Raw genomic sequence first — 13,671 nt, 5'->3', positions numbered from 1 at the left:
GTAAAAAAAAACACTGATATCCGAAACGACTTTCCGAGTTACCTTAAAATAAGAATATTCTTAAATATACATATATATGTATATTTGACGTACATATAAAGAAAAAAATAGATTTATTACAACTGACACTGAATATAACCTCATATGTCATCTAAAACTCAATCCCTTCTTACTTCTGAGTACAACTCTGATTAGTCAAATGTACTGTAGAGATTTACTGGTAACTTTTTAGCTCTTTCAGAGCCTTCTGCATCGTTGTTGAAGTCCGATTTGTAAGAGAAGACTCTTGAGAAAAGGCTTTGGTACTTGCAATTTTTGGATCAGGGTTAAAAGAAATTTTATTAACACTTATATAAAATAATTATAAGAAAGTCCGAACGCCAACCAACTCTTAAATACATCTTAGTAAGAAATCTAATGTCTGCTCAAGTCAATCAAACAATGACTCTTTTATTTCATCCTTTCACTACATGCATCTACTTACGTGTCTACTAGCTTACATGCAGTCACTAATTAAGCCTGCCATTGTCTGCCAGCATGCCGCCGCCCCCCATGCTCGCGTTTGTTGGCAGACATGGCAGCTACTCAGCAACAAAAGCAACAGCAATACCAATATTGGCTTAATGCTAATCAAAGATTGTGCCATCGACCGACCGTCTACCGTTACACTAATCGATGGGCGTGCAACACATGCGTTGCGGCGTCGCGCCACGTCGCGTCATATCGCGTCCTTTTGTCAAGCGAAAGATAATGTTTGAGCAATCAAGCGAACAATTCAAAGGTTTGCACAAATGCTAATGGCCTCACTGCCGTACACCAACACAGACAAGCAAATGTGTGTGTGTGTATGGGTATGGAATTTTGTGGCATGCCACATGTGTGCATGGCTGTCTGTATTTATATATGTAATCTATTTATGCGTATTTACTGTGACCACTTAATGCTAGGGTTCGCAAATAGACACAGCATAAAAGCAATTGGCACTCAGTGTCTTGGACGTCGAATACATGCAGCCAATACGCACATACAAAGGCATATGTAAATAGTCAGTAGCAGCATTGGCGTTGTCATCGACAGCACCGTACATTAGCGGTAATTGCTTGATTTTGTTTAAAGTCGATGTTTGCTGAAGGATTTTTGCTTGTGAAGTCAGACTTCTTCGCTGTCAAAAAGGTGTTGAAGCAGTGTCTGCGTAGGTTGCTGAATGAAGCACTAGAAAGTAGCTGTGTAATTGCTTGCGAAGGTTAATGTCTTGGCTTAAGTGGTTGTGACTTGTTTGGTGTCACTTGCAGGGACTTCCATTTTTCGAGGAATCTCGGTTGTTTAAGCAATTAATGGCAGTTGATGTGTCTCAATATGTTTATCTTGACTTATTTGTGCTTCTTTGATTAGTTTATGGTGAATAGTAACCGATACTCGATATTAAAAGACTTCTCAATAAAGCTTCTACCTCGGGTTCTCTCCACATTGATGGTTAGTTCTAACTGTTTAGAATTTTCATGTCAGAAACACGGTTAGAGGTCTGGCGAACAAAAATTTTATTGGTGTTTTCCTATTTGCCTTGGGCAGAATTTTCATCTGATCTTTCTAAGAATGGTTATCCATTCTTCAATCCTTAGAAATGTGAGCAAATGACATTCCTAGAAGCTCAAAATCTGGTTCCTTCCCAGATTTCGAACAATGACAGAGATTATGTGCTTATCACGAATATTGCACCATTTTAACTGAAATATCTCACTCATTATTGGAGAGCTGGAAAGTTTGGGAGGAGTCTTCACTTTCGTGTATCTCGACGATTGAGCATTTTTTCATTTTCTGGGGATCTATTCTTTAATTACTGGACCAGGAACTAGATATTATAACTGCTTTCTGCGATGAAGCATCCCACAATATGTTGTGGTAGACTCCTACCTCTTCGTGAAGATATCACGGTGAAATTTTTCGCCAACCCATGTCTTACTCATCGTCTCGACATCTATCACTTGAGGCTCACACTTGACTTACGCTATTTAAAGGTCGTTTTCCAAGGCCTAGTTGTCTGGAGACGTCGAGGAGGCAATTTGACGAGGAATATTTCGGAACGCCATCTAGCTGTATTTGGCTTTCACAAAGTTTGAAAATAACCTAGTCTAAGCTTAGAGCAGCTCGAATATGATTTTTCACTTCTCACTCGAACTTCTGCTTCAACAATATCTTCTTTATTGAGACCCACACTCCGCTTTCTACACTTATGTACTACTTCAAATCATTACCCTAATCAGAGTCTTTACTCTGGGTTTAAAAAAAGGCTTTAACGAAACGCAGATTTTAATTAAATTCAGGTGGCCCTGCAGAGCTTGTTTATGAACTCGTAGCCACAAGCTGCTTGCGCTGAGTATGATTTACTGGTACTTACACCGCATGTGATAATTTATTCACTACTTCATGATGGAGTCGTATGCAGTCTGAATTCAGTAAACTCAGTAAGGACTTTACCGTAATGTAAGAAGTACCACAGGGCCGAAAAATTTCCTTAAATTGAAGTCTCGAGCTAAGCTAAGTCTTACGGTTGCCATCTCTTTCTCCTACATTCTGCAATTTTGCAATTTTTCTGCACGTTGAACGACGCCTTCATCATTTGCTAGCGCCCATATAGCGATAACAACAAAAGCAACAACACATGGCACTACGGACAATGAGAGACAATAATCATTTGAGTCGACAGCAGAAAGCATTCACAGCCAATATTCATGCATAATTCAAATGAGCCCTTGACCAAGTGCACAATACATATGTAACTGCACCCACGTATACCACACGAGTATAAGAATATGTGTATGTGTGGGTGAAAGAAAATGGAAATGGCGAGATTGAAACAAAGGCAGCATATTATGCTCGATCCGAACACTAATCTATTCGTTCATACTCGTACATACATACATAATTGTAACGGTATAGATGGATAGCGGAGAATAGCGGTACCGTTAAGTTCCACCATGTGAACATACATCCTCATACGAGTATGTAAGTGAGTCTATGGTAATGGGGCGCTGGCGTTGCTGACACGTGTGGCACGATTGAAAGGCAAGCAAAGTCAGCAATTTTTTGGCACCAATTTGCTGGCGCTGCATTGTCAACAACTAATTGGCGAGCATTTTTGCTTTCTTTCTTCGCTTTCTAAAGCATATGTGAAAATTCTGGGGTTGTGTGTCGGCATGTGTGGGTTTCTATGCTTATGAATGAATTCTGGAGTGAGCAGCAGAGCAAATGCAAGAATGAATGAATGATTATGAGCAATTGTTTGTGTTTGCTTGCAGAGCGGATACAACCCTCTAAGGAATTTCTACTTGCAATCATAATTACCACGCATTTATTTGCACTTCGCTCAGTTTTTGCAAATTTAACGGTATTTGTGTACTTTTGGTGAAATAATAAAATTTTCAGAAATAAAAATATAGTTCACAAAAGTTTAGTAGGTGCTCTATTTCACACTAACCTAGAACCGTGGTTTAGAAAAAAAATTAAAATTAATTGGCTTAGTAGCGAAGATCCTTTCCGGGCTTGAGGTCTCTAACACTTGGTGCCAGGGGGTTGGAGGTGTCTAAAGAGGTCAAATTCCAAGGCCTCACATTAGACTCGACCTTACGGCGGAGTAGGCATGTGGATTTTATACTGTCCAAAGCCATCAAGACACTCATAATATGCAGACGCCTAGCCAGCAGATCCAGAGGCTGCAAGTCAGGCTTATTGTCACTTACGGAGCGGTTGCTTGGGCATCTAAGCAACGCAGTCTTTGGTAGGCCTTCAACTATCGAAGCTGCAAAGGCTCGCCTGTAACTGCGCTTAACCTAAGCACTTGAAGTCGTCATGGAGCTCACACCGCTGCATGTGGTGATCAAACGGGTAGCGAAACATACCGGCGCTACGAAAAGTATTAACCGAATAAGAAGTTCAGAGATACTCTCGGCAGTAAGACGGAGTGGAACGATATCTGTGATGGTCAACGAAACAGCTCACACTGTTCCAATCAGGATGATAGGGTCAGAATTATGTATTGCAGTGGGGTCCCTCACTATAAAGAAGAGTGAAGAGAGAACAGCATGGACAGCATGTGACAGGAATGCGCCATTCCAACCAACTTCTGGGAGGGCAAAACATTGGTTAGAAAATTATCAACGTTCTTCGAGACAAATTTCGTTTCCATGTCGCGCTCTATATAGGGTAGTGCAGGCTCAAGAAGTACTTGTCCAACATGAGCATAGTCTCTTGTGCAAACTGTCGGTTGTGAGGCATTGAGAATGGTACAAAAAACTACAGGACACCTGATTATGGATTGTCCAGTAATTTACAAAAGATGGCTCAAGGCCCCAGGTTCTATATACGTGGATGAAGCGTCAATTTCACTATCTATCTCTCATCTTTACAATTTAAAGACAGTTCTTAAATGTAAAATAATCAAATGCTTATATTAGATAATGTTAGAGGCCGTATCTTGTACCCTGAACAGGGTATATGAAATTCGGCTCGAAGTTTGTAATTCTAAGAAGTAAACTTAAAGATTTCATAAAATTTGTATACAAATGATCAGGGTGTTGAGCTGAGTCGTCAATTTAGTTCTTCTCGACTGTCGGCTTGTAGATACGTGAACTAGTGTCTCAGTTTTTGAATATCATTCTGTAATTTTGCATAGGCCCTTTCTACCCATGAAGATCGTCTTATGTTGGGACTACCGATATATGTATGTTCTGAAATATATATATACTATATTGTCATACAAACAAATAACTTCGCTAAGATCTAGCATATTATGTTATTAACGACTTTGGCAAATTCTTTTTTAGTCGGGGATGCCACCTTTTCCTTAAAGAGGTTAGAGCTTTTAATTTACGTAACTATATGCTTCTTACTTCAGCCTCATCATACTCACTGCAGAGCGTTTTAATTTAAATTAAATTAATTTTCATAGAGTTGCCACCTGGTATACAATTGCAAGCAAATAAAAACCCACCTAAAAAAACATTTACATTGTAAAATTGTTAAAATTGCATTAAAATTAAGCATTTTAAATTTTTTTCCGAATAACGTTGCCACCATATAACATTTTGTAAAGTTTTTATATGTTGATTAATCTAATGGAAAACAGTATAATGGTGCCACGTTGATTGGTTTTGGAACCACTCGTGCTTTCACTTTCCTTAATCTATCTTTCAAAATGGTTTTCACTGATCCCTCCGATATTCCAACGATGCCAGTAAAATCTCCGACTTTTAATCGCCGATTCTCAAGCACCAATTCCTTTACTTTATTAGCGTGTTGCTCATTAATTGATGTCGATAGCAGTGCTGGACGAGGTCCGTTAACAACATTACTACAATATCTGAATATTTAGATCGAATCACTGTGGCATATATCGGCCGATGAAAATCAAGTTCTTATATGTAAACTTTTTGATCTGTGAAGGGTTTTCTAGCTTCGATGCAACTGAAGTGATCGTTTTGCTTTCTGTCTTTATTTCATAAAATTACTTTTTAAAATCTTGCTGATAATTTTATGAATTCATACAAACAGTCCCTTAATCCATAAAGTTATTCTGTCAGAAGGCAACTTATATCATTCGGATGCGAAAATGGATTTAGCTCCAACTCTGTATATGTGTAGATTTGGTCACACAACCATACCCAATATCCATGACCAGCACTGTGACATTTCCTCAGCAACCAATCGCTGCCACCAGCTGAAGGCTGCGCCACTGAGCTGTTAATGCAACCATTTAGATTTAATAGTTGTGCGCAATTAGCATAATTGATTATGTTGCTTGTGAACTTGCAGCTTTAATGGCAGCAAAAGCAACAGTAACAACAACAACAACTGTAACCGCAGCAGTGGCGGCAACAATTAAACCATTCAAGCGCTGGAAGCCGACAACGCAAGTGGAACAAGCGAAACAACAACAAACAATAATTACAAGAGCAGCGGCGGTCAGACGCAAATAAATGAGCGATGCAACAGCGTTCAGCAGGCTGTGTGGCAAGCGACAACAACAATTACAATAACAAAAATAACAGCTTTGATTGCGATAACTACAAAGCAGCAACGACTAGCGATAGCTACAATAACAAGAACAACAACAATAGCAGAAGTTAACTAAAACAACAACGGTGACAACAGCAACAATAATACCAAGAACGTTAAACAAAATTATAGCCCAGCTGCGCGCTCGCCACTGATTGCCACTGTCAGTGTTGCATTTCAGCAATTTATCATAGCAAAAGTGATTTGTTAGTGGCTGCCGCATTGCCAACGCAACGCTTTATTGCATCCCCTGATGGATTTTCTTGTGGCTGCAGCAACAGCCAAAGCCACATAGCGTCGTCGTCAGTTGACTGCGCGTGCAACATCCCTTGCGCAAGGCTCCCACAACCCACACAAATTCCACTTGCCACATACCATCTTCGCCTTCTTCCGTGTTTTCGTATTAGTTTTTTATGCTCTTTTTAATTCATTTTGATTTTTTGTTGTTTTTTGTTTTGAAATTTCAGCGCTTTTGCCACGCTGACTGTCTGTCCAGCAAATGCGCTTGGCGATTTCAGTTTTATTCGCGCTTCGCGTCGTTGTTGGTTTGTTTGTTCGCTCGTTGCTTCGCGTGTTCGCGTTGGCACATTTGATGGCGGCGATTCTTCGCTTTCCAAAGTATCTCTAAAACCGCGTAAAATATTGCGTGAACTCTCTGCATTCGCTCGTCTGTTTTTCATTATTTAATCATCGTTAAGTTTTGGAAGGAGTAATTACAGACATATACCAGACAAGTGTAAAACAAAATAAACATGAAAGAATCAATTATGAAAACTCAAGAAAATAATTATGAATATGGTGATTAAAAAAATATTAAACTACAATAGTAATTTAAATCAAAGAAATATTCGGATGCTTGAAGTTCTAAAGTCCTGCATTAGCAACTGCGACTTTCCAACTGCAATGCCTAAAGCTTCACAAAATACCAAAAAGCTGGAGTCTGCAAAAACCATGTAAGCAGTTTTTTAATGTAATGTTTGAGGGTGATCCATTTAGAAATTTCCTACTTTTTAAAGAAGAAATACAGAAACTTCAAACAGAGAATGTTTACTATCATTCGAAAGAACATTCTTTGGCATTAAGTTTTTGAAGATTATCTCTTACAAATGTTGACCGCGGCTAAGTCTCAGATGATCTAATGATGAATCCCATTTTCGATAACTCGTTCGAGCATTTCGACTGGTAACTGGTGAATGACAGGCGTAATGATTTGCTCCAAGGCCTGAAACGAAACGAAATTGTGCGCATAGACTTTAGACTTTACATATCTCTACTGGAAAAAATCTATCGGTGTGATATCTTAGTGGCCAATCGACTGGCCCAAAAAGTGAAATTATTTGCTCTCCGAAATGTTCTCTCAATAAATCCAATGATTGATGCGTTGTGTGGGATGTGGCGCCGTCTTGTTGAAATCAAAATTTGCCTTGAAAACGTCGCATCTTCTTGAAATAAAGCGAAACCATGTCGCTTGAGCAGGTCGAGCTTCAGTTCTTGCACAAGTTGCATTTCCACATTATGTTTCATGTACTTTTGGTTGTGGGAATATGTCTGATTTATACGAAGGTACTGTCTCATTTGAAACAACGTACCGTGATTGATTTCGTCGCTCCAGAAACGCCGATTTCGATATTAACGACCGTCCGCGTGAAGGAAAAGCGAAAAGTTTCGAAGACAGTGAATTGGTGACGTTGCTCAATGTGAATCCGTGTCAAAAGCAAGAAGAGCTTGTTCGGCATTGGAAGTCATCCGTCAAGCCATTTCAAAGCGGCTAGATATGCTGGAAATGATTCAGAAATAACGAACTTGAGTGCCTTTTGACCTCAAAATTCACTAAAACCTACCTGGAAAGGCTTAAATTGGAAGTCATACCCTGTCCGCTATATTCCCCAGAAACCACACCGTCCGATTATAAATTGATTCGTCGAAAAAAGACCTTTTTTCATGAATTTTTATAGAAAAAATTATTGCTGTAGTTTTATTTTACTTATTATTATATGAAAGTACAACATTTGAAGCATAGCGAGGAATAACGGATCTATCGTCGATCTCTGCAGGCACCTCGAAAAGAAGTTTTTGTGCGGTGACCAGCCTACAGCATCACTGGATCATCTGAAACCAAAAAATTAAAATGCTTTCTTTAGTTTATTAGTTTATCTTTTAATTCACGTCGAGTTTTTTTTAATTTTTCAATTTTTGGTACCATTTTCACGCTAAAATGACGATTTTAGACGAAAAAATCGACCTATTTGTTATTGTAAAATTGTTAGTAATTAAAATTTTTGGAAAAACACGATGCAGTAGTTTCTTCTGTAGCCTGGTCACCGACATATTTGGGAAAATCGATTCAAAGTTTTCGCCGCTCAGCGCAGGTAGCTGGAAGGCGCGCAAATCTAAGTTCGAGGTACCGTTATTCAACCTGCTGTAACTTCGTTAGTTTTTCTCCGAATGACCTAAAACTTCAACACAATATTCGTGAGATGTTGATGGTTCAGAAAAAAAAATAAATAAAAAAAAATAAAAAAAAAGTTGTAAAACCTTACCCCCCCTTAATTAGTTGTATTTAGCTATACTAGAATCGGTCGGATCCACCTACTATAATCCGCTGAATGTTTTCTTGAATCTTTTGGTCAACGGAATTCTTAAAATTTCAAAAATGGTTGTTTAAGACACTACAATTTATTCAATCAATATGACTATTAAGTATATAATCGCAGCACACTATCTCTTCAGAAGTACGAGTCAATTATTTATTCAATAGTGCACTAATCTAAACTTTTGTAATAATTTCAAAAAAACAAGAAAAAAATTAATATTGGCTGCACCGAAGCCATAATACAAGAGCATTTCTTACTGGAACTATGCGTATAATTACATAAATTTAAAAACGTAAGCGGCCAAGGCCTCGAATTCAGTGGAATCTTTTTTTCAAGTGATTTCTATGCACGTTGTTTGTAAAGAACTATCTTCAAGTCGAATGAAGGTCCCTTAATAAGGTATTTTATGTGGAACTTTACTCTATTATAGATCGGCTAGTTCGTAAGGCAGCTTTATGCTCTAGTGGTCCAATCAATTTGTTGGTAGATTGTGGCGCTGACTGACACTAATCTATGAATCTATGCCAAATTTCATGAAAATAACTCATTAAAAAATGATTTTCCAATAGAAAGATTATTTTGATCGATCAGTTTGTACGGCAACTATAAGCTATAGAGCAGTTTCAAAAAGACATGTGCAGAATTTCACATTTTTATATCAAAAACTGAATATATACATACAAACAGACGGACATGGCTACTGTATATATTTGCTTGGCTCAGCTGCATTTCGACCTCATAATTGCAACAAATATCAGGAAACGTCGGTTTATTTGTCATTGGGAAATGCCCCTGTCTCCGCTAATGGCTGCTAACCACAAAATATGTAAAAGCCAATGTTCCAAGTTTTTTAAGTTCAATTTAAACAATTTAAGTTTTAAACAATAAAAATATTAAATGCATTATTGTGTTTCAAAAAAAAAAAATACAAAAAAAAATGAAAAAATTTCAACACTTCCGTCAACTATTTTTCCTTAAGCTGCGGCAATTAATTAAATTAAATGTGCTGAAAATTTAACGCAAACATTATAGAAAAACTTGCGTGTGTCAAAAAACGCCCACAATAAGTTATTCGGTATTTTGCTAATACGTCAAAGTTTATTAATAAAATATAAATTATTACAGGTTATGCAAATAAGGATTAAAAATTCAAAATAATAAACTAAAGGCAACACCATTAATTATTGTTTGGTATTTAAAGCGTTTTTGAAGGCTAAATACATATTTATGGAACATACTGGCATATTGGCAGTAAAAATAATTTTTTTTTGTGCTTTCATTAATTATAATGCATAAACCTTGTTTTTGCCTCAAAATGTTTTTTGCCTGAAAATGTTTTTTGCGGCCACTTTTTGTCAGCTTGAGTTTTAATTATGCATTATTCTCGTGGTGATTTTATATTGTTTGTCCAAAGGATTAATTTTAATGCGGCTGCCACAGTTGAGGGCCGCAAAAAGTGCGCGTGCCGCATCATTAAGCTCGCCAAATGCAGTCGCCCGACAGCGCTGGCGCACGCTTTAAATCACCGCCTTGCCACTGCCCATAATAAGCGACTTGCCGCAAAATGCGCCGCTGAAAAAGCTTGCATAGTAAATGAAAACTTTAACAGTTAGACATTGCAACTTAAAGCAAACTTCACTTGTACACAACTTGCAACGAAATTGACTTATTGGCAGTGGCGCACAGTGCAAATACTTGCAGAGCGTGGCGGAAAAGCGAAGCTAGTATGAGTTTGGGTGTGTGTGTGTCTGACATGCTGCTTCTCTTTGCACAGTATTCTACTCTCCAAATGTCAAACATTAAATGCCAATTTCATAAAGTGCAAAACTTTCTGAACTCGCCCGCTTGAAGATGAAGGTTGCTCTGCTATAGATGGAGGGCAAATAAATTTGGAACTGAGCCGCAGCAGCCTCAGCGGCAAGCACAGACAAAAGCCAATGCTGCCACATAGCAGAGGCACGTCAATTGAATTGCTCGACTCGAAAGTCACTGGCGCTGGATACGTAATGAATGCGCTCCAATGAAACAGGAAACACATCAGGCAACAAGCAGCCATGCAGCCAGTCAGCCAACCAGCAAGGCAGGGTGAGCACAAGGACGGCGCTTGAGTCGCTCGGTAGGGCGGTTGGTTGGTTGGTGGGGTGTGTGTGCGAGACAAAGCCGCTTGGCAGTTGCATTGCAATCATATTTATGCGCTTTTGTGTTGTTGCCAGCAGATGAGCTGACATCAAGTGAAAATGTTATTGTTGTGCGGCCATAAAGCCAGCTAGGCTAGGCAGGCGGCCAGGCAGCCTGTTAAGCAGCGGCAGCAGTTGCCTTTTCATTTCGTCTCGTTTCTCGTTCGGAGCGCCGTTTGTTGCATGAATTGAAAGGAAGTGCATTTTCGCTACAATTTAGACAATCTTTTTGTGAAATTTTTGTTTCTCAGAAATTCGCACTGAATTGAAATGCAAAATAACTTTTTAGCTCATTTGACTCACTTAAATTTGCGAAATATCTCATTTAGCGCCAAAGTCCAATCAGCAGAGTTTCGGTAATTCAGTGTCGCGATTAAAGTTCAAATGTAGTCTGAGTGGTTTTGAATAAATAATTTAAATTTATTGCAACGTCGGAGATTCTTAAATTTTCGGAGCTCATTTCACAGAAGCATTGAGTTGACGCCATATTTCATTAAATATTTCTATATATGTAGTTATCGAGCTAAAGTGTTTAAAATTATTTAAAACAATTAAAAAGGGCTAAGTTCGCCAACAACCGAACGTTTTATACTCCTTTAACTTGCAGAAATCGAAGCCAGGAAAATACCTTAAGCTGTAGAACGTCAACCAGAGGATTGGAATTCAAGCAATTTTATATAAACATATACTTTATATAACTTATACACTGACCGACATATTCGGCAAAAGGTTTGTTAGAAAAACGAAAATTATTCAGCCTTATTGTAAACTTCGCGTGAATAAGGGGGTATTCTCATGTAATCACTCGAAAAATCGATTTTTTTTATATTTTGACAGTAAAATCTATTGTAAACATTCTGTAAAAAATTCAGATCGAAATTCAGCTCATAGTCGCCGACGTGTCGTAACGACTGCCTACCAGGCGCCATGACAAGTCTGCAGCTGCTACGTTTCTAAACGCATTTTTCTCGAATCATCATATCCTTAAACTGTCATGGTCCTAAAAAAAAGTATTCAACCGATTGATTTAAAATTTACATATGTTCTTCTACTCATTTATAGTTATTGTCCCTACCAGAATTGTTTATTTTCGAAAATATTTTCATATTTTTTTAAACGATTTTTAACGAAAAAAAAAAGATTTTCCTGAATTTTTTTGAAGGTCGACATTTTTTTTTAATGAAATTGATTATATTTGAACAGCCGCCATCTTCATGACCAGTGAACTACTTTTTTTGTTGGGGACTACTTTGATTTAAAAAAAAATATTAAAAATGTAAAAAACGAAAAAAAAATTTTTCTTGTACATTTCAAAATACAATTAAAGATATATTAAAAAATTAAAATGATTGAATTTTGTTGTCGCATAAAAAATGTTCCTAAAAAGTGGTAAAATGTATGAAAAATTCGTTTTTCGAATTTCGTGCGAAATGTTCGCCTTTCAATTATGCTATTGTGAACTTCGGTAAGCTGCCACATATGGTGTTTCCTTGAAGTGGTGGCATTGAAAAAACTTTGTAAAGCCAATTATGCGACTGTTTTACTTTAAATTTTATATATATTTTTAATTATATATTGTACATTTTTTTAAACGAGTTGGTATAAGTTAATAAATTATTCAGATAACAACTTTCACATGTATTAGTATATTTTAAGGAGTAATGTATTCAAAAAACTTGAGGGAAATCCCTTGGGATAGCATCTTCAAAATCGATGGTTACCTTCTTTCGTCTTGAAATCGATTTCAATTTTGGCCCCTTGCTATTGAAGAGTCATGTAACTTCATTAAAAGGACATACACTTTCTTCTTGTTTTCTTTTTTAAAACATTTTGGAAGGATTTTCGGCTTTATAGCTGACGAAGTCCCGTAAACTCATCTACTATAGTTACTGGGCCGATTCCACACAGAATTCGGCGAAGAAAAATTGCTCTTCAATAACCTTCCTTCACAGTGGCCTAGGTACATCATCAGAAACTATACTAAACTATCCACTTACTTCTGCTGCTGCCATGTTTATTCACTTTTCTTTGTTTCTAAACACAAGACACTCAAAAATATATATGTATGTGGTTGAGACCAAACGCAGATTTAAATAAGATTTGCTAATTCCTCCCAGCAGACTTCGTGTGTATAACCGAAGGCTTATAAAATACATGAGCGAGCAATTATAATTAAATTATAAAACATTCAGCGGATTACGGGTCAATCTGACCGATTCTAGAAAGCTAAATTGTGGAACTTATATAACTAATTATGTGAATAATCTGAGCGCTCTAGTTGGTAGTTCTCATTTACATCTACTGCAGCACGATACTCAAAAGATATAGTTGTAGTAATTTATTTGGAATTTAACAACTCCAAACTTTCGTGGTTGCCAAAAGACAATTCGCAAATAATTCATTTAAAAAAGTTTCTAAAATCAACTAAATAGCTTATAAAGTATGCTAACATTGCTTTCAAAGTTGTTCCCAACTAACAATTTGTGAAAAAATCCCATGGATTCGCGTGAGGAAACGTCGTTTCCGATTAGGGAACAAATCGGAATGATTTTTTCCATGTGAAGTTCACGATAAGGAAAACATAAATTTGTGAATTTTTTATGAGGAGTGGGATTTACGCGAAGTTGACGATAAGGCTGATTATATGTAGTATTTGGGAGTTGGGCTAGTATCGACCCGATTATAACTATTTTTGCCAATACCAAATACTACTAACCTGGCACATGCTACAAAAATGTTCCCTGAGTTCCATTAAGTTACCTCACATATAATCACCAAAAATATAGAGCAAAGTCAGTCGGAAGCTCGAAAATCCTGGTAATGGATATAGGGGGGCTAGGTCAAGTTTT

At 37.4% G+C, this 13,671-nt stretch overlaps 1 protein-coding gene across 30 annotated transcripts in view; it reads left to right on the top strand.

The window, feature by feature from the left end:
* The window catches only part of LOC105233287 (disintegrin and metalloproteinase domain-containing protein 23), a 545,110-nt gene that overhangs the window by 64,848 nt on the left and 466,591 nt on the right, over positions 1 to 13,671 (top strand). Inside the window, exon 1 of one of the 30 annotated variants that reach the window (XM_049456156.1) lies at positions 6,491 to 7,004. The exons of the other annotated variants lie outside the window; for them this stretch is intronic. The gene's annotated coding sequence lies outside the window, so the exon portion shown is untranslated. Of the gene's footprint in view, positions 1 to 6,490; positions 7,005 to 13,671 lie in introns of those variants that run through there. 30 annotated transcript variants of the gene reach the window in all.

This window comes from Bactrocera dorsalis, chromosome 4 (assembly GCF_023373825.1).
Source record: "Bactrocera dorsalis isolate Fly_Bdor chromosome 4, ASM2337382v1, whole genome shotgun sequence".
Taxonomy (NCBI): Eukaryota; Metazoa; Arthropoda; class Insecta; order Diptera; family Tephritidae; genus Bactrocera; species Bactrocera dorsalis.
This window is presented reverse-complemented; position numbering and strand designations above follow the sequence as displayed.